Here is a 22,815-nt window from a genome sequence, read left to right on the forward strand (position 1 = left end):
TTGTGATACGTGTTTCAATCGGTTTGGAATTTAACAAGGTAAGATTTCAAATACATGTATTCAATTACTAAAGATAGAGACACGACTTCAATGGACCGATCTCACCAGCCCGTTTGACTACGCCACCGCTGCCGCAATGCATCGAGGGAACATTAATCTTTCTCAACGTGTGACAACCTCTCTGGAGCTCTGCGCGTCTAGTGCACAAGACGGCACAATCCCTCGCATGCACGGCCGTCTGTCTCCTATGAACTTTAAGTATGGCGGCGTCATGCATGCGCCGAACGTTTAGTCAGATCCGTTTATAGAGAGAGTTTGCCATACATTGGGAAGTATGGAAGGCAAATGAGAAGGCGCCATTGGTCAAAAGCGGGCTGGGCGTGTTCCAAGGCGTCTCCACAAATTCGAATGCGGCCAGCCAGAAGCCGCGAAAGATATCCTGAAGGTTGTCGCGACCGACGAAGTTAATAAGTGCGTTGGAGTAACTCTCGATAACTGAAAATGTGTGCTCGTGATGTTTCAATCTCGGTCATGCAAAATGAAAACCTAGCAGAATGATCGTCGTAATTTGTGCACCAGATTCCGGGGGCCGGGAATCTACCGTCCAAGCGGTCAGAGTCCTTCCGAGCAAAACAGAGTTCGAGCGGCAAATTCGATCATTACATTGCTTTGCATGATTATAATCGAAACATGTTGTGCAGCACATTTTCAACCATAAAATGTTACTACAATTAACACTTACAGCATAATAAAACTGTTTCTCGCTACCACCGGTAGGGGATTATTTTCGGATTCTGGTTGGACAAAATAGCAGGTCAAGCCCTCCTTCGGCGTGTGGTGCACGCCCTGGCTCTGCCCGCTCCTCCCATTGACCAAACGCTCTTTATATACGGTTCGTCGTTTCGTGAGATTGGTCTTTTAGAAACATACTGAACATCATCGGAAACCACGAGATAATTGTCTTTTGGAATAATTATGGTTCGTGCTGTGCGTTATTGTGCCTCGCCATCTCACAATTTACTCCGCCTCCGCCTCCACCTTTATCCCCTGTCCCCCATTTGCCGAAACAAAAAACAAAAAAAAACACGCAAGCACATACTTTGAAGTTGCGGTAGAGATTTCAGCCTCGTTTAGACGTGTGCGTGCAGCCGCGCTTCGAGAGAGTCTGGCCACCGTGGATTGAAAACGCTTTGTTTGGGCGCCAGTCTGGAAACCGTGGGTACTCCTCAACAATGCTTGACGACCAGCCGATCTACCCACACCATCAGCAGGATGGCGGCGCCAAGAGGCCGTGCTTGCAAACGTCTATTGATTGCATCTTAGCGCCAAGTGCCAGTACTAGGTATAAACCTCGGAGGTGTCTTCTTGTCGGTAAATCGTTTCCTCAAAACGACAACAGCCAAAAGAACACTGAAACCTCAGAGGCGCATCTAAATAAGAGGCCTTATTTTTAGACGCAGTAAAACACCGCAGGTATCTTTCTTTGTAAAAGCGATTTATTTAGTCGTTTCTAATGATATTCAGCAAGTTCCTCATTTAATACTTTTAGCTTTACTATAATAAGAAGGCTATTCATTAGCTTAGATATCCCGAACACTTTGGCACTAATTTTAGAGGCTGCCTTGCAGCAGTCACTTTTATGGCACCTATGTCAGTTTATTTTCATGTTGTGGTGCGTAGTTTTCACAGAAACCCTTGAAACTTGCTGCGTTTCGTGAAGCTATTGCAGCTTGGCTCTGTTCTTTTCTTCGTACTGCCGCGCGCGCAGCTGGCCAAGTAGGCAGCGCGCGCGGTAGTAGTACCAATTTAGCGTTGCCTCTACCTCGCAAGTTTTGTCATAATCAGCTGAAGTTACAAATTAACAAGGGTCTGCGGTTTGGATTGATGCCAGAGAGGACAAGGCTTTTGTGGAGCCTGGTAAAGCTCTCTCATTTTGGGAACACTGATTGCAGGGGGGCCACCGAGGCGGTGAACCGATGGCGATCAACCGATGCCGGTTTTAAATATGGCAGCAAGGTTACTGACGCCTGCGCACAATTTTGACTTTATAATGCCGTGACCTTCGGCTAAAGCCTTATTCACAGGTTGCGAATTCTCTCGCTATTTCGCTGCTGCGGCGTTGCGCACCGCAGCCTCCACGACGTTCTTTTTGCCGCACGAGCGACGTCGCAACTGCGAAATCTCAAGTAAAATCGCACCATGTGAATGGGGGGTAAGTCGGTTTCATTACAAGGGCTACAAGCTACATCGCGGGACCAAGTGGGATCAAGGGAGCGGGACAACACCGTCTGCTTCGATTGGTCAGCAGCACGGCACTGACCAATCGCAGCAGACGACGTTGCCCCGGTGCTTTGGTTCCGCTTGGTCCTACGATGTAGCATAGGGTGCCAAGAAGCTCATCTTTTTTGCACGAGTTGATGGAACAAAGTTGGATAATATGCGTAGGAGAGATTACTGCGGCTTGGACCATGAGCAAATAAAACGGATAACTACTGATATTGCTGGATACTTGGTGTCCTGAGAGTAATTATTGATTAAATGCGGTAGAATCTTATAGAGTCTCCCCAAATAATTCCGGTCGTAACATCGAAACACATTCACATGCGCGGGAGAGTGAGATACATTTCCAGTTCTTCTCCTCTCTTTACTAAGGCGCATGCGCGGGACGAGGCGCCTTCTAGTTGTGCCGCTGTCTTAACAATGTTTCGCAAGAGGAAGCAGTGGACTGAGGAAGGGGATAACTGAACAGATGCGGCGACGTGTTGAGTTTCACCTTGCTCAACGTGCCAAAGAGACGTCGGCGGAGAGACTGAGTGGCGTTTGGCTGGAGATCAGAAAGCAAGACGTGTTCCTTCTGCTACCGCGGAAAGTTGCATGAAGGAGCGAGAAGCCGACAAAAAGATCGCACTCATAGTTACCCGCTGGAGGGCTCGTCGCAATTTGATCGACGGAATATATCCTTCAAACGCGACAGGCAGTGCATCTCGCATTTCGAGGTAGTCTGGAGCGAATGCCCGCAAAAACACAGTCCTTATTTTGAGCCCGAATGAACGCACACATTTCGTGTCACCGTCTTAATATACGTTGTTCTGGATCTCACATAGTATAGCCTACCAAAATAGTGGGTATACGGATAGCTAGCTGCCTTCAGCTCTATACTCGCTCTTTGCACGCGTTCGAACGCAGTACGCTAGACGCCTGCGTTCGGCGTTCAAACGCGTGGGAAGTGCGTGTAGAGACAACGGCAGCTGGAGCGCAAGTTCGTATGCTTCTTTCGCACGGGTTGTGGTGACGTCAAAACGCCCAGCTCTTATTGGCTCTGATGGAAAGGACAGTGGGTAGACCTCAAGGCAGCTTGCTTGGAGGTCAAAAAACTATCCTTCAATCGGAACCAATCAGAGCTTGGCGTTCTGACGCCAGCACAACCCCTGCCAATGAAGCAGAGTTTGCGCTCCGTATAGCTTTGCGTCTACCCACTAATCTACCAGAGCTCGGTGTCCCGACTCCTCCTCTCCCTCAGTTTCTACACGTATGGGCACTGACGGCCCGAGAAATGCAGGACGTGACTTATTATGTTACCTCTTGCGTCGTGATTGGTCCTTCTGCTTTCTTATCGGCTAATGCCGCTGTGATTAGCTCAGGATAGATAATGAGATGTTCAGGACTACTTGCCACGCCCTTCGTTTATTAAACTGAAATGGATTTAAAAAGCAAATTCTGGCGCTCAAGCCACATGATTTGATTTCAGAATTTAGGGACCGAAAACTGCTCGAGCAGATGTAAACATAAAAAAAAAAATATTTGAAAAAAAAAAGATCACACAATAGTTTTACGCGTCGCGTTTGCTATCAGGAAACTCGCTTAATTCCTGACCCCAGTTTTTTGCGTAAGCACAATTTCTACTGACTTATAGCAAAAACTGCCGATATAATGAGAATAATGTACCTTAATTTCTTTTCTGAATGTCTCGAATGCCCGCGTTTTTGCAAAGGAGCCTTCTTGAAAATCACCAACTCCCTTCGTAATTCATTTCCGTCGAGCCGCGCGCCATTCAAAGCGAACTCTCATCAGCCGCGCTAACGAAATTGAACTTGGGCAACCGGTGAATTAAGTTAGTTGGTACGAAGTTCGCCAATAGAGCCGCGAGCACTGTTGATACGGGTCCGATCAATAAACTGAGTGCTGTGAAGTTCGTTAGAGCATTAATATTCCAGCGCATATATAAGCACTCCACCAATATAAAAAATACTGATCCTATTTTGCTCCTCCTTACTTTCAGCTTACAATATTAGAGACTTGTTTAAGGATCTTACGCCGTTTGCGAGCTTAAGATGGGTGACATTTAAGGGCGCAGTGAGTTATTAGTTTCAAGAGATATAAACGGAGGAGACGGGTCGCCAAACACACGGAGTTCCTGTTCGTTGTGTATTCACTGCTTTGGTTTTGCAGCCATAGTGCACGAGAAGTTGTTTCCAAATAACACTAGAACCATTTGAGCTTAGCGATTATTAGCTCATCATTTAGCTACTGCGAACTATATATCAGTATTTTTTTAGTCAGTTTGGACCATCCTGGAAGAAGGGGTTAAAAATTTGTACTGCAAAAATGCTCGTCAAAAATATGAAAAAAAAAAATCGGAATTTGTTTGTGTAATATATTTATTTCGCTTCATTTTTGTTTCCCTTTTTATGCAATTGAAAATTCAAATATTGGTTACGTATGGTATAACAGCAGTAACAGAATCCAACAAATTTCGGATACATATATGAGAGTACATCTTAGAACGAAGTATCTGCAAGACTGAAGGCGTTCGCCACTTTCATTTATTTTGTTATTTTTATAAAAGGTGACTTTGCTTATACAAGGAAAAAACATAAAATTATATTTTTGGAAGTAAAGAGGATGGGGGCGTTGGAAAATCTGTACTTTTCTAACCCTGAGCCCCGTACTTACATAATTGTAAAATTACATGACAACTGCGCATACATTCCAGACTGCTGCGATACCGACCGCGGAAGGGAATTTCAGAGCACTCGTTTTTTGTGGTGTCTTTTTTTTTGTGGCGTCTTTTTGACATAATAAGCTTGGGAAATGGCTGATGCATTTTGAATATACTTTAATAAGGAGAGAATAAAATTTGGAAGGAATTCGACACGACGAAAATCTAAAAGCGGGAACGATAAATTTTTCGGTAAAGGAAGCGGCTGGGGTTTGTACAAACTAGTATTGAAGGTTGTGTTTTATTTGAGGTATATTTAAAATGTTGCTTTTTCATTACATGGAATTCCATTCACTGCCTTCGCATGAAATCCCATATAATATACGCATATCTCTGCAATAATATAAAAAATCGGGAAATTGTATATCAACATCTATATAATGATACGGAGGACTATACCTTCGGTAATCTTCGCTAGTCCAGTGTGTCCTTTCCACAGTTCAACAAGCGTGAAAGGCTGCTACCAATTGATTCATGTCCATTGACTTGTTCGCCCTCATGTGTATATCTGCCGAGCAATGCCTCACCAATGAGCTCTGAAGGTGGCACAAGCCCACTGTTTTTTTTTTATCAAAATGGTGATTGTCCAGCCCCACGAAGGACATCGGTGCGAAAGCGTAGCCGGGCAAAATGAGTCCTCGCTCTGAAAAACAATAAAATAAGAAAACCTTTCAAGAGCTGCACATTTGCATCCAGGCCTCTGAAAATGCCACACAAAACTTGCATTTGGGTATTTACTGTAAGAAATTTTTGCCCGTCCACTTACAAGAATACAAACAAAAAATTGGCAGCGACCTTTATTTCTACAGCCCTATGATGCATCAAATGCAGAATTTAGGGGGCGATCGTTTAAAATTATTGATAAAACATTAAACAGCCCTTTGGGGGAAGTGAAGATAGGACATTTATTTTTATCAATTTCCCCGGTGCATTGAGAGGAGAAACTGGGAGCATTGGTTACGTGGCGTATTCCTCCCCGTTAGATCTAGCGGGAAAACTAAATTGGTGAATAGGTGACGTCACGTTAATTTTTCAGCCAGCTTTTGAGGTTAAATTTTATTAGTGTGTCACGTGTCGTCATGTCGCGTGACGTCAATTTCCCCCGCTAAATTTAGCGGGGAAACTGAAGGTGTTACATCACGTTGTGACGTCAATTATTTCTCCAACTTTAGCGGGGAAGCTAAATTGGTGTATGTTTCGTGACGTCAAGTGTCGTGACAGCAAACTTTCCTCTAAATTAATTCTGGAAAAGTTAATTAGTGTCTAGGTCACGTGACGTCAGGTCGCTTCACGTCAATTTTCATGCTAGATTTAGCGGGAAAGCTGAATTGGTGTATAGGTCACGTGATATCAATTTCTCTTCGACTGACGGGGAAACTTATTTGGTACACAGATTGCGTGACGTCTGTTCACGTGACATCAATTGACCTAACCTGACCTAAACACCAATTTAATTATCCCCCTAAATTTAACAAAAAAAGCACGGACTGCAAGACGGACGGACGGACAAATGGACAACGTTTTCGAATTGAGGTGGGGGGAAGGGGGTTTCGTTGGATAGTATTTCCCGCTTTCAAATCAAAACATCACAATCAATGATGAGGGAGAGAAAAAGCTGTTTTACTCGCTGCTCTGTAGTCTGCAATGGTTGGCCTTGCCCTTGTTCTATGTTGAAAGGGGATACTCATTAAGTTTTAAATACGGTAGCATTTATAGGGCCACCGTACCGAGGGATTGTGTGCGTCTGTCTGCACACAATTCAGAGGCAAATTGATACAGAAGGAAAGTCGAACGCTTTACAACGAGGTTTAAACCCGGAGCTCTAAATTTGTAAGCCCGAACTCCACCATTGTACCAAGTGGACACTTGGAGACCCTCATTGCCCGGCCATAGTGAGTGCATGAAGCGTGTGGATAACCGCATAACTATATCCTTCGTCCCTATCACGTGATCCTACACGATGAAATATATTAAAAAGACTTGTGGGAGAGTGGAGGAGTGTATAGGCGACCACGTGGGTATGGAATACAACCAAGTCAGGTAACTTATTTTCACAAAAGGAATAAAATGTAGTGATATGACCAATGAAATAAAATATAAATAGAAACAATTAAAACGGAAACCCCATAGATTCCAACATATATTTTTTTTATTTTTTATATAGATTGACTTTGAAAAATACAAGTTGCAATGTGGCGGTAGCGTAGACTGACCACCGCTGAAATGCGTTTGATTAAAATATGCTTTTTTTTAAAGGCCATGTGACGCCAGCGTGAACCGGAGAGTTGCGTGATCTAGAGAAGGTAACGGACGCGCCTAGGAGCGCGCAGTGACCTGATGTAGGTGTTCCGTTAGGAGCAAGCAGAGGACTCTAAATGCTATCATCGTTTTGCATTTTATATGGAAGCAGCTAGATAAAAGGTGCAGTTTTCATTCTTACCCGCGTAAAACGTACGATGTTATCTCAGGAATATTATATTCGTCGGCTTGGCTCAGCGAATTCGTTTCATTCTAGCTGTTAGCCGGACAGCCTCTCCACTCCCCTCGTCCTTCTCGTTTTTCGTCGCGTGTCCCTGCGAGGCGTTTGATTGGTGCCTAAGAGCCCGTCAGGGTCACCTGTCTGCGCAACAGGATTTGTGTCATCGGTGCGCGACACTTCGCGCGGATGCTGGGGATCGGGGAGCCGAATCGGCGGAGACGTAAGCTGTGTTTCCTCGCCGACCCAGATCCGGCGTCCGGGATCTGAGGGATTTTTCGTGGGAACTCGGACACTACTGTAAGCTTCGCCCGACAAACCAGTAATACGCCTGAATAGCTACTTAGTTTTCCACTAACCACATCAGGGTTATTTGTGTTCCTCTTGCAAGCTATACGTTTGTTTTTCTATTTCCGGGGATGTAGTGGCGGTTTCAAGAAACAAGAATCAAGGTTTGCAGATCAGTGGATGTGATTATATACTGTAGCGTCTTGATTACCCTTGTCATTTAATGATATATTAATTACTGTACCAGTGTGCAATATTCGTTATAGGACTTACGTTTCGAACAGTTTTGTGGCATGTCACGGGGCGGGGGGGGGGGGGGGGCTTGGCAATGTTGTGGCTTTGCAACAGGAACGAGGTGTAATGAGGTACATGTACTTGCTTCAACAGATTTCACAGCCGAAAATCATTCATTTTGATATGCAATATTTTAGAAATGCAGCAGTATCTCCGCCTCCAGCACTCGCTCGTTTCCTACCATCGTGCGTTTAACTGCATTTTTTTTTTTTTTTTTTGCGTTTACGATTTTAAACGTATGTTACGATTTCTTGTGAATTTTTACTCCGGGTGCATTAAGGTCTTACATTTTATGTGCACTGGCCATAAAAAAATGTCGTGATTATCACAGGGGACACAGCATTTCCAGTTGTCAATAATATTTGGTCCCTCTCATCGCTATACTACGTTCACCCTTAAGCTGTCACTATGTGGGAGCTACCTGCCCGCCGGACTAATCAGCCTTCAGTTGCGAGTGCGCCTTGTGTCGTCGTCTTCTTACCTTGTCCTAGTCTTTCGGCGCTTGTCTTTTCCCATTATGAACCAACTGGCCCAACTCACCATTTTGTTACTAATCAGCCGCCTCTCTGTTTTCACCTGACGCGGCTTTCTGCACGTGGGTTTGGCCGGGAGCGTGATGACGTGACGAAAGAGAGGCACATCACTGGTCCAACAAGGACGTAGCTCCCACTGCAGACTCAGCTTAGGGGTGAACTAAGTATAGGCACTATCCGTAAATATCAGTTTTGTGCTTGTCAATCTACGGATGCTGCAGATGTGTGGATAGCTTTATCGCGTCTTTGTGCCCTCATTTTACAGCGAAGCTGTATTTTACTCAAAGGCGCGATTTTTTCGTGTCCGTCAACAGAAAACCCATGTGCGCCTTATCCCCTTTCGCGCACTCTTTATCATTTATCACGTGGCTTTGACACCTGTAGGGAATGGGTGGCCGAGTGGGCTAACGCGTCTCAGCTCGGAGCGTGGAGCGAAAGCTTGCGCTGGAAACCTCCTAGGTTCGATCCCCACCGTCCCCGGCCTTTTCCATCTGGATAAGTTTCGTACCGGCACGCGTTCGAATAATAATTACTGCGTGATGCACGTTAAAATACCAAGCCTAGCGGTTATACTGCGTACTGGCTAAATTTCTCGTCTAGAGCTAAGCGACCGGTCACCCGTTGAGGCGTACCGAGGCTGTGTAAAGATACAAAGCAAGACAATGTTTGACACTTGTTTTAATAAGAAAACCATAAAACAAGTGTCAAAACTACGCGATGGATTATAAGGACCGCGACCGACGATAAACACGTAGCACTCCCCGCATGCGTTTCTATGTAAATATTGCGTTTGCATAAGGTGCCGCGGCAACGGCGGAGCACGAAGTGTGGAGTGACGTCACTAGCCCCGCTAACAACGCGAGGCACGTAGCGCTTGCGACATGCGTTTCTCGGTAAAGATTGGGGTTGCATAAGTTGGCGCAGGAACGACAGCGTACGAAGTCTTTCATATCTAAAAACGTTTTGGTAGAGCGCATTTACTTTTATTTCGTCAAGCATTTGGCAGATACCCTTTTGCTGTTTACAAACACCAATTGCCGCTAGCATCCCATGCGACTTTCGGTCGCACCGTCTTCGCAAGCCTGTTGAGCTTGCTTATGTCACCTGTGCTAGAAAGCATAACTACTACATGGGCAACAAAGTTGGAAATTTAACTACGGTCTTCGGCTATACAATATTACAACTTGGAGGAGGCAAGCCGGTTTACAAAAATATTCAAAGCATTTTAACAGATCTTGCACTCCTTCGTTCTTTTGGCATTCACCTGGATGATTGGTGGTTACACGTTTCATCTACATCTCAAGCAGCGGTGTTAAGGCGAACCTCGATCATTATTTTTATAAACTGGAAGTTCTCTGGCCCGTCAAAAACCCTGAGCACCACTTGGTGGCGTTCGCCATAAAAAAGGTGTATAGTGTATAGTGCAGTGGGCAATCGTTGCAGGTGATACCACAGCTTCGTTGTCCAACCGCCTTCACATCATGGATTGGAGCCTTACCTTTTTATATTACGTTCAATGTGTTAGTACACTAAATATAGACTTGACGTTCGTCGAAAGGTTGCTGTAGATAAACTTCTACGGAAAGGAGATGGAGCACAGATTTCTCCGGAAACGGGCTTCTGAGCCATGGCACTTTCAGCGTTCGCGCGCATGGCGAGTGCTGTACTCACTCTCCGTAGTGTCGTCGATTTTCAAAGCCCAACACTCTCCATAGAGTGTTGGGCTTTGAAAATCCCACGTTTGATTGCGATTGCGTAAACATTAGAACGGTGAATACAAACCAAGGTGGTATACATTTATTTATTTATTTAGTCGTCAATATTGCCAGAATTTTTATACAAACGGCAAGAGAGAAAGTGAATACAACAAAAATAACAAAATCAATCAATACCAATGCCCAATACAGGCAAACTAATTTTTAAAAAAACGCTTAAGTAGTGCTTCGTTTTAAATGGTCAGGTATTCTGCATTGAGAACACTTTTCGGGATATTATTTCATTCACCTATTGTGTTAGGGAAGAAGGACGACTGAAACAATGTGTTTCTACGCAGTGGTTTAGTGATTGTCAGTTCGTGTTTATTTCTTGTAGACCTAGGTTCGCTAATTTCTGAATAATCAGTCAGGCGCAGTCGCAAATGTTTATCAACAATGTTATGAAGAAACAGATTTATCGTCGTGTCGCTGAATCACTCACTCTAGACAGGACATATAGATCGGATATTGAAGATATAAAACTGTAGCGATTGTATGGAAGCCGTAAAGCTTTTTTTTCGCACAGCCTCAAGCACATCAGAAGAGCCCTTTGTGTGGGTCATAGCCTCTCTATACTCACAAAGCCTGGCAGTTCGACGAAATAGTCATAGAGTGCCCGGTCGCAGATTTGGAGCGCGAAGATATGGTAGTCCAGACCATCAAAGAGTCATTTCTCGTGGAACCTGGACGTCAAGACACGGCCTTTGCAGCGGCGAGGATCCGAAACCCACTTGTTCGCTCTCGAGAAGTGTGTTTCGGCGTCTCGCCGCAGCGAGCCGCCAGTCGCGTGGCTTTCCTCTCATCCGTTGTCTGCCGCTCCACCTTTTTCACTTCGGTGACCGCTTCTTCTGGCGATCTGGCAGGCTTTGTCAGTATATAGGAGGTTATGTGTGTGTATACCATATAACATCAGCATATGCTAGCAGAGGCCTACGTATTGATCTATGATACTTGTTTCTGTCGTACAGTGACAAATGTTGCACTTTAAAATCCACAGCTTTTCCAAAGCTTTCCGGGAGATAAAGGTTACATGAGCATCAGGCTAGGTCAGCAAACAAGAATATATTTTTCGTTCGCTAACAAGTTCCACGCTTCAATCCCGCCACAGCAAAAGTGGAAGATTGTACAGTGATTTGTGTGAAGCATGCTGTGGCAGAAATTGTCAATTTGTTTCAATCAATGCTAGGCGGACTAAACTTCACTTGGAAAATGCCTAATAATGCAAGTATTTAGTTTCTGGCCTTGCAGCTCATTTTTACTAAGGATCATTTGCGCTGGAGCTAAAATCCACGATCGAAAAAAAGCCTCCTTTCTTCCAGCAGTTTTCCAATCGAAGCTTATTAAACGCGGGATTGCATTCACCTGCAATCACGCTGGCATTACAAAACAACTGCCGGCATAGACTGCCGATCAGATATTTGCATAAGGTGTTCCACAATTTATAAAAGATGGCCGCTAGGCACAGGGTGAATCTGGTGTTCTCAGCCCCGTGCAAACTTTAAAAAAATATGCTCCGTGATGTCAAAACAAAAGTTTGTTTCGTGCCAAAAAAAAATTTGTAACGAAATACACCGAATGCGTCACTAAATTGGTGTATCAGATTCCTTTCAGTTGCGACAAAGTTTACATCCGGCACACGGGCCGATGTTTTAATGAAAGAGCGTGGGAACACAAGCTTGCCGTATGCAATGATTCGGGAGGGCATATCGCGGAGTGCTGCAAACGATGCGGGTGTGAACCAGTCTTAGAACGCACAATATTTTATAAGAAAGGAAATGAGAAGATGGAAACAAAAAAAAAAGTAATCAAAGCTTTCTGTATATAAAAAAAAAATCTGACAAATGCGTAAGCATGCCATCTATTTATCTGTTGAACAACGAAGTTGTATTTTTTGATGGCTGCGTGATAGGAACTTTTATCTTGTTGCTTAGGGGTGCCTATTGGCGATGATGAACAACAGTTTGATGATGTTTCGTGTATATTAAATCTGTTGGAAGTTGGCGCTTGTTCTTATTGTACGCGTGTCTTTTTTCGTCCTGTTTCAGTTTACGCGTTTTAACCTTTTAAAACTTGCACACGAAGGTAGGACCCATCAAACGTTACATATCGAAAGCATCGGATTAATATTCTTTTTTTTTTGCCCATTTTTTGTCCTCTTTTATAGTACGTCCACAGTACGCCGCCACGTCAGCTAAATACAGCTCAGGAATCGAATACGAGGACTGCGGCACTCGTGGACTGTGCCCGGGAACGGTCAATCCGTCGGCGCATAATCCGGTCTGTGTTTGTGTCAAATTAGTGCGGCGACAGAAATTAAAATAATAGAATAAATATCCACGAATGGTGCTTCATATTGGCGAGGAGATCGAACTATAGGTGGGGCTCCGTTCACCAAAACAAATACCGCCTCCGTGGAAAACAACTCCGGCGTTACAGTTTGTTGCCATTGGCTGCCGTGTTGTTGCCGCGTTCCCTGCAGGTTTGTTATAACATAGTACGCTCTTGTTGCGTACCGCAGTGCTCAGCGCAAACTTTAGAGACTGGAGTCAGTTTTCATCGCTTTCCTGCCGAAAAAAAAAAAAAAAAACTCAAATCGCAGTGGATAAGTAAGACTAAGGGACGTTGACTGCGCACGACGTGGTGTGTGATTCTCACTTTTCAAGTGATTCCTTCCAAGCAAACTACACTAATGGACGAGGCATGTACGCGCGTAAATCACGCTTGCATCGACATCCGTTCAAACCCTACATTGTATTCTATAGGTAGTAGATATTCTGCCGGCAACCGGGACAACGAACCGAGCAAAAAAAGGTTGCCGGTAGTTTTTGTTGGGTTTCGTGTAAAAGGAAAAGTCAAAACGGGAACGTCTACTTGTGTGACTAGTTCAGTGGAAAGGTGTCCGTTTCACGTACCGTAAGTCCCAGGTTCAAATCCAAATAGGCGAGCTTTTTTTTTTTTTTTTTTTTTGTAAAACATTTGCCGATTTATATTTATTTTTTTTTTAGAATAACCATTGCCGTCCGAAACTCCCGGCAATATTTTTTTTCCCGCGTGGTTATGCCGGCTGCCGGAAAAATATCCCCACCCTATTTCATAACAGTGCACAACAGGAGGTTCTAGATACGCAACGCCGCTCCGCCGGAGAATCTTCCCAAGGGGTCACACGACCGGGTCGTGAGGCTTCGGAAGCCACCGAGAAATACTGCCATCATTTGATCACTGTTTTATACCCGGCTAGCTTTTACACTGGAACATATTAGGTAGCAGTATCAGTTCGATATTGTGATATTTACGCAACTGCGTGAATCATTTTGCGTTTCCTATAATTTCAACTGAGCGATGCAAATGTGCGTACGACTAAGTCCTCGTTGTGCAGAACTGATTGATATTTCATTGTGAAGCGTGCATCTTTGAATAACCGATAAATTAAACTGAGAAAGACAACGTGTAACGTTTAATGCCAATACGCAGTCTAATTAGTCACATTGTACATTATAAAGTTCACCAGTGTGTTCTGTATTTTGGCATTTCAAGAAAAACGTAGTGTAATGACTATTTTGGTTGATGTTTTGGTGAAAAGTTCTTCGGGGCGACGGCGCCCTTGATTACATGACCACATTTCAGCACGTCCTCGCCTTCAACGAGGGACCTCTTGTTCTCGCCGACGTGGCTGATGATCGTAGCAAGGGACAGGGACATTAAAAAGCAATGCGTGTGTTTCGTGAATACGGTTTCTCCAACCTAGGAAGCGCACAAACATCGCCAAACCGCGTTAGTCACGCACGACCTGGCGCGCGCAGTCGGAGCGACGCGGCCGATCGCGAGCGTCTACACGTGGGTTGGTTTTTGCTTCTAACAAGAATGCGGCGACATTTAAAGCAAGGTGAGACAAGCAGGGACTTGCTACCCCTACGCAAATGCTTTTCGAGCACATAATTATTATCTGCATACCTTTGCGAGCCTCAAGTCTTCGTCCTCCATGGCTGAACGAATACTAGCGGCGGGATTGTTATGTCGGCAGAATAGTTCCGACGGTGACCGCTAGTCAGCGCCATCGTTCGATCTCATCCCCAATTCATGACTCCAGCAAAACGAATATCACCTAACGTGAAAACACTGATCTGGCCGGAACAGGTCGGAACAGGCCGGAACAGGCCGGAACAGGAACACTGACGACATCTTTACATGTTGTGGGAGGTTTGCGCGACAGGACAGTTCTATCGGTGATTGTGTCTTAACCGTAGCCTTATGACCCAGGTTGCTCTGCACGCAACCTATATAACCGCGTGAGCAGGACATTCTGCGTTTATCAACGTTCATCAGCAGCGTGGAAGGACAGTGGGCAGTCCTTTCCTTGTTTCCCCGCAGAAAGTCAAGCCTATCGGCGCAGGTTCGAAACGTGGAAGATAAAACGCGGGGGAACCAATTTTGAGTCTAATGCTTACTTGCTGGTGCCCCAGCGTTGTGCGTTCAGCTGGCACATGGCACGGCACGACCCGGATTCGACCGCGATATTTTCCCGATAGTGGCGTCCCCTATGAGTCGCTGGAGTCGCGAATAAGCATTGCAAACCAAGCCCCTTGAATGTGATAAAAATTGGAATCTTGAGCCGGCGAATGAACATTAGACAGCTTGTTCTGACCAGGAGTCTGAAGAGCGGGCACCGAAGTCTTCTTTGGCAAAATCAATCTCGAAGCACCTAACCATTAGTTTCGTTGATTAGACGAAGAGAAGATTTTACTCAGTTTTTTCTTTTTCTTTTTTATTCATGTTACTGTGTTTTGTAAACCTTAAAGAATACTGAAGCAAAATTGGACTACTGCTCTGTGTTTTTTGAACCTTCAGAAATATTTTTAGTCACAATTAAAGGGAAAGTTTGAAAGAACATCTTTGTGGACGTTTTTAAGTTGATTAGAATGAATGCAATATGTGAGATCTGCTCTAACCATAACACGCGAAATTGACTGGGGAAACCATCACACACATATGCACACGTAAGTGTTCTTCTCTCCTGTTACATCCCCAGTAGGAGTGCGGCAACTAATGCTTGTTCAGGCGATAGCAGTAAAGAAACCTTGCCTTTTGACTTTTTTCTTTTTTGTGTGCACATTTATCGGTGTCCACTTTAGCCAACGCCCAATCAAACACCGCCTTGACCGCCCCAAAGAAGGCCTCACAACGCAAGGTACGAAGGATTTACTCCCTCACAGTCGGACGATCTGGAGGCATCGCCATGTCCTTTCACCGTTCCGTAGCCGACCAACCTCTAGCTCGACGCCCGAGCTCTGCTCCGTGCCATCCTCGTCTTCTCCTCTCTTGGAATCCGCGGGCACATGACCGGCCCCCTCACGGCCGCGATCCCAGCGCACTAAGTTTGCTTTTATCATAGATTGTTCTTCGTTTATAAATATGAGATATCACCGCCACACCGCATCTTCACGTCAAGGATGATAACATCCTTGGCCTTAAAAACAATGCAATCCTAATCAAACGCTAAACAAATTAGCCGAGGTGAGGTGAGGTGAGGAGAACAAAAACAAATCCAGAAGGTCACGCAACTTTTATTGAGGAGTGTCGATATTCTCAGAAAGAGCCGCTTTATTGCCTGCAGAGACATAGCTTTCATCGTTAGGCGGAGGTGAAATAAGTTTCGGCCACCGCTCCCGTGTTACATTTAACAGTGGAACGCACACTATTTAAAAATAGTTTTCATTAAGAAGTTTATGAACGTCCAGACAAATTTAAAAAAGAAACATATTCTTTATTAGACAAGCGTTACTGAACGGGGCTTCCTTTCTCAAATATGTAGTCTGTAGTGTTCACTAGTTTGATAAAGACAAATCTCTTACAGAAACGCGGGTGTCTAATACAACCTTTCTTCCTATTAAAATTCCTCTAAAAGCTTCATTAGAGTACGATAAATTATAAATGTAACCGAGCTTCTTCGGGGGTAAGTAAGCATGCCGGCATTTCTAAAAAAAAAAAGGATTGCATGTTCCTCGTTTTCCCAATTTCTTCGCTGCAGAGAGTACCGTATTTCTGTTAGCCGTTAGCTGCCACCACATCTGCGCAAACAACTCGCCAGCTCACTTTATTACACGCTCGAAAAATACTCGGATGAAAATGTTATTCTTGTTTGTACAAAAAGAGTGAAAAAGAAAAGTCTTCATGCATTTTACTAACAACACAAGCGCTCTCCTCTTCACTTCGAAATGTAGATGTTCGTTCACCCGCACACACACACACAAAAGGGTTGTTTTGAACAACAGAAATAATATAAAAGTATGCAGCCGGTATCTCTGAATAGGAGGCAAAGCGCGCAAGTTTCATTTTCTAAAGCCCCCCTCTTGAATTCACGTGCTTTTAAAATAGATAACCGCAGCGAAGGAAAGACGGGCACTATTAGATTTTTACCTGCCCCGCAGTACGCCGCAACGTATTGCGCCTTGTCTTGCGGGGCTGCCGTTCGTGACATTTTTGTTTTTTTTGTTTGTTGCTTTTTCACTCGGTCGCTTCAATCCCGCATTGAAATGAAATCCACTCGCTCTCGGCTTATTTCTTATCCAGTACTTCAGTACTTTTTGTCCCTCGTTTCTCGGTTGACTATTTTTGTTATTTTGTTTTTGACTCTCGTTGTTTGACGGAAATCAAGGTTGCGCGATTCGAGCGCACCTTTGTGGGTATTACTAAAGCATAATAAGTCAACCTCATAAAAAAAAAAGGAAAGTAAGATATTGTTTATTTGTTTTTGAGACAGATTTGAGGTCATTTAGCTGGGGCGCTATAATTTAATGCCATCAAGAAACAAAAAAAATATTGTTCAAATGTGGCCTTTCCCATAAGTTGAGCAATTTAAAAAAAATGCATTGTACGGGGTGAGCCTCGTTGTTTTGAGTTTCATTTAACTGCTAGTATAAAACCAATCTGTAGAAGTTCGATGGTTGACGTTAACGCGGAAACGTGGGCAGTAGTTGAGGGGCTGTTAGGTGAAGATAATAAAAAACACTAATGTGAAAAAAAAAGAATAAATAAATAAATACGTTATATAAGGGATAATAAACTTTAATAAAAACAAAACAGTGTGATTGCGAAACGCTCTGTGTTTTTCAAATTAACCTGGTTGGTTGGTTGGTTGGTTGTATTGTTTGCCAGACGTGACATTTGCCTCACTCACGGTGGGCACGTTTCACGGGCCTGGGTTATTGTAGGTTGATGAGGGTGAATGCGGGGAAAGGAAAGGGAAAATATGGTGATGAAGGGGTCCGGGGATGACGAGAGAAGCGTTAGCAAAGTAATGACTACACACGTTTCGCGGGCGAAAAAAAATGATTACGGCCGTTAAGACGAACTGTGACATATGTTCAATCAATGCTGTACCCGACAGAACCCCATAGCGCGCACCAGCAAGCACAAAATAACTAATGAGAGCATTTATATCGACCTAACTATACTTCGTTTCACCCCACGTGCGAGCGAAGGCAAAGCTGGAAGCGCGAGCACGAAAGCTCCGCGCGCTTAGGCTTTGCTCGAGCACGCGAGCTGGGGAGAAGCGCTAAAAGCGTTGGTCTCGCGCTCTCAGCCCCGGCCCCGCCCGCAGATAAGGCGAAGCGAAGTGTAGGCTACCGTTCTAAAGTTTTTTACACGTCACAGTCACAGTCTTGAGAGTAGTTCGCACGCGCCCAAAAAACAAAACACAAATTTTCTCACGCTCGAAGGTACATTATTCCCTTCGGAAATAATGTAGCTTCGAGCGTGAAAGGAATGTCCAGCCCTCTCAGGCAGTTCAAGAATTCAATTCGTTCGGATGCGTAGTGTTCGCACTTAAAAATATGCGTTCAATTGTCTCTTGTTGGTCACAGTGTTGGAAATTAGGGCTGGCCGCTTTTCCGATCCGGTATAAATTAACGTTTGTATAAGCGGAATCTGATCTAAGACGGTGAAGACGGCAAGCAAACTTGCGTGTTAAGCCCCGCGTACATGCCAGGGGAGGCGGGTCATGCGCTGCAATTCTTGAAACCGGATGTCTATGCTGTATCCAGGATTGGATTGCCATTTTTGAATCAGTCTGGGTAGGAAGCTGTAAAGTAGCAGTAGGTAGGAGCAGAGCGTTGGAAGCCAGTTGCTCCGCCTTTTCATTGCCAAGAATGCCAACATGTGAAGGTATCCATTGCACTCGAATGTTACAGCCTCGGAAAACAAGTAGACGTCCCAAGTCAATTACCTCACGAGTCATTTTGGCAATCACGCCTCTGCCACTTCGAATACTTCGCACTGCACACTGGGAGTCCGTTGCGAGCAGCCAGTTTTCTGGTGGCATTTTCAAGATATAAAGAAGAGCTGCGTGAATTCCACAAAGCTCGGCCGTAGTCGATGAAACAGCGTGATCAAGCCGTCCTGACTAAGAATGGTGTTCTGATGGGATATGGTATGCCGCAGACGCGGAATCGTTAATGAGATTAACAGAGCCATCGGTGAATATGATCTTAAATGAAGCGTGGCGGGACGCCAGGACGTCTTCCGTCAAGGCGCGGCTGAGCAGCGAGGAATGCTGTGATTTTCCATGAAAGCCAGGGATGTCATCATATACGGTGAATGGATGCTCACTCCGCGGTGAATCGGCTGGAGAACGCTGAACAGCTGGTGTAGATCCGAGCGCCTCTATCAAAGTGTTGCAGTGTCTTCCATAGTGAGAACAATGCCGCCGTTGGATATCCCCGTAAAGAGAACCACCGCTGCTCGACTGGGCGAGTCGAACCAGATGGCGAAGAGCCCGTTCCTTAGCGTGCAAAGATACTGGCATTTCCTGGGCCTCAATCCACGTTGCCTCTATTCGAGAGTAAGAGAGGAGTCCTAGGGCCATCCTTAGTACAGCGCGATGACGTCGTTCCACCTGATACCAACAGAGAGCGAGTAGGGGGCAAGTACGGCGCAACATAAAGAATCCGAGACAGGTTCAGCGCTCGATGCACGTTAGTTAGGGCTCGAGGAGTTGGTCCCCAATCAAGGCCACGAAGCCTACGAATGAGAGAGGTTGTCATCGTGCTCTGCCGTACAAGAGTAGTTACATGGCAACACCAGCAGAGCCGCGAGTCGAGATCGACGCCCAGATAACGGTAGTTTCGCACACGTGGCAATCGGATCCCAGATAAAGTTAAACGTGGAAACCCGTGGCGAAGAGGACGGCGGGAACATGCGAGCACAGCCGTCTTTTGTGCCGAGATGGAGAGGCCGAGGTCTTCCAGCATGTTTGCAACTCGTTTAAGGCAGGTTTGCATAAAAGGGCGAAGTATACGGCGATCGGAATGGGAGGCCCACAAACAAATGTCGTCAGCATAAATTATCATACCACTAGGATGAGGTGATGAGTCCATGCACAGTGGTAGCGTTGCCATTACGATGTTGAAGAGTGTCGGGCTTAGACAGCTACCTTGAGGTAGTCCCCGCAACAGTGGGCGAACAGCACCTTTAAACGTTCCCAGGCGGACACTGATAGTCCTGCCGTTCACGAAGTCTTCGAAATATCTTAACATCCTTCCCGTTACGCCAAGATGTCTCAAGCACGCAAGAACAACATCATGGGGAACGGAGTCAAATGCGCGTTCCACGTCTAAAAATACTGCCAAGGCTGTATGTCCCTGGGAACGGGCGTCTTCCAATGCTGACGTGAGAGTCGCAATGCAGTCAGCGGTACAACGTTCGCTTCTGAATCCTGCGAGCTCAGGGGGAAGACCTTCAGTATCGTCAAGGAAGCACTGAAGGCGTGTAAGGACCAGGCGCTCTAAAAGCTTGCCAACGCATGATGTCAAAGATATCGGGCGATAGGATGACAACTCGGAGGAGGGCTTGCCGCGTTTTAAAAGGGGCGTTATTAATGCGTGTTTCCATTCTTGAGGGATCACACTCGAAGACCAAACTGAATTTAGACGTTCGAGTAAGGAGCTGCGTGACTGATAGCTGAGATTTCGTAATGCTTGATATGTTATGTGATCAGGCCCGGGAGCGCTGTGACGCTTGCATCTTCGAAGAGCAGCTTCCAGTTCTGACATGGTGAGGGGGTGGTCCAGATTCTGCGGACTTCGCGATGGGCCAGTCGGCGATGGGGGCCGCGATGACCTTACAGAGCGTGGAGCAACGACAAAGCGTATCGCAAATTCATCGGCAAGTTGACATAACGCCAAGCCAGTTTTTAAACTAAGAGCACCGAACACGTCTCGAGGTGTCGGAGATCCACTCCGACACCTCGAGTCTGGGTCTTTGCCAGGTCTAGAAAGACCTGGCAAAGACCCAGCTTTGCCAGGTCTTTCTAGACCTGGCAAAAGCATTCGATAAGGTATCCCACGACAAACTTTTTAGCTAAATTACAAGCAATTCTTAAATCGGACCCTTTATTGAAATGGTTCGAGAACTACCTTAAGGGTAGAAGGCAGTATGTTACATTTAACAATAACGTATCCAGCGTATCACCAGTAACCTCAGGAGTGCCCCAGGGCGCGGTTCTGGCGCCTGTGTTGTTTTTAATATTTATTAATGATATCGTGAAAGCTAGCGATGTTCGCATAAAAATGTTCGCAGATGATTGCGTACTATACTCTCAAGTAAAAACGCGTAATGATCAAATAAACTTAAATAATAACTTGAAAAAATATATAACTGGTGCAATGATTGGCAAATGGCATTAAATAAAGAGAAATTTGTCAGCATGATGATCTTACGTAAAAAATACCCGCTTGTGTTTGACTACGAGTTGTCCGGACACAAGCTTAGCAGCGTAACTAAATATAAATACCTAGGACTTATTTTCTCTTCGGAACTTAAATGGGACAACCATATCGATTACATAGTAAGCAGAGCCAACAACAAATTATGGTATGTGAAACGAATCTTGAAAGATGCTCCGTCTACCACTAAACTGCTCGCCTATAAAGTTTTGATACGTCCCGTTCTTGAATATGCGAGCGTTGTATGGGACCCGTTTACACAAAAAAACATAGACAAATTAGAAATGGTTCAGAAAAGAGCCCTTAGGTTTGTGTTCAACAAATTTGGACGTAACCATTCCCCTTCAAAGCTAATTTGTCAAACTGATTTAATACACTTGCAAACTAGAAGAAAAATAGCTCGCCTTAAAACCCTGTTCCAAATCATCAATCACTCTATTAAAATTCCACAGGACAAATACGTAACTTTCACGACTAGAACAAATACCAGATTTACACATTCGAAAACGATAATTGAACACCGGTCCCGAATTGATTCCTTTAAATATTCTTTTTTCCCACGCACAATATCGGAGTGAAACAAGCTACCCAAGCATGTCATTGACTGTGATAATGTTTCTTTGTTTTTAGGCCAACTCGCACCTTATGTTTAAATAGATTGTTTTGTAGCTGGAACAGCACTCTAACTATAACTACTTCATCGAGATTAACCTTCCGGTTTATTGGTGCTGCGGGACCTTGAATATGTACTCGTGCATGCATTGTCATAGTTTTCTTCTTTTTTAACTTGCTTGACCCTTGCCTTGTCTGATGTCGATTCTAATCTGTATTTCCTATCGTAATGTTGTATTGGAACGTGACCGCGTTGTCTTATTATTGTTCATTCTGTGTTGATTTGTGCCACTCCTATTGTATTCCTACCACGGAATGATAGTATTGTTAAATAAAAAAATAAATAAATAAAAAATACCTCTGAGCACTTTATAGATCTTCGGTTTCGGTGTACATGGGGTCAGCGACGAGCAGAACTGGCGGAATTGTCTGCGGCGAAGTACTCGAGTGTGCCGGCGTAAGGCTGACGTTATACGGCGACACTCCACCCAATCGGCGATCTTGCCGGAGTGGAGCGCACGGCGCTAAGCACGGCGGCGAGCTGCCCGAAGACGAAGAAATTTCAAGTCCGAACTAGGTTGCGATACTCCCAGTGTGATTTTTGCTGTAGATTGGACGAGGCAGCTTGGAATGGCTTTTAGGATATCCTCTGACGGATCGAGAGACAGAAGACGTTTCCGGAACAGGTCCTAATTGGTTACATGGTACAGACGACGCAGCAAGCGGCCCACCCTGGGTATACTCATCACTAATTACATGCTTGATGCACCGCGGTTTTCGACAGTACCGTCCTAAGGTTTCTATGTGCCGGGGAAATGTGCATTGCCCACTTTTAGAGCCCGGCACAGAAAACAGTTTAATCCTCATCAGCAGACATTGTATCCGCACCCGAACCACATCCGCAATGTTATTAAATTATTATGTTCGCATCCGGCTTGCATCGGCAATCTTATTAAATTATGTACGCATGCGGTTTCATCCGCAGCTTTTGCATCCACATCCGAACCGCATCCGGACCGTAATCCGTGCATTCATGTTACATCATTAAATCAAGCGTGAATTAAAAAGGAGTGCCTCGATGGTACCGTATATGTCGTTTGCTTATCTTTGCACACGAATTCTTCGAGTCATAATATGGTGT

Source organism: Ixodes scapularis, unplaced genomic scaffold (assembly GCF_016920785.2).
Source record: "Ixodes scapularis isolate PalLabHiFi unplaced genomic scaffold, ASM1692078v2 PGA_scaffold1__304_contigs__length_218370807, whole genome shotgun sequence".
Lineage (NCBI taxonomy): Eukaryota > Metazoa > Arthropoda > Arachnida > Ixodida > Ixodidae > Ixodes > Ixodes scapularis.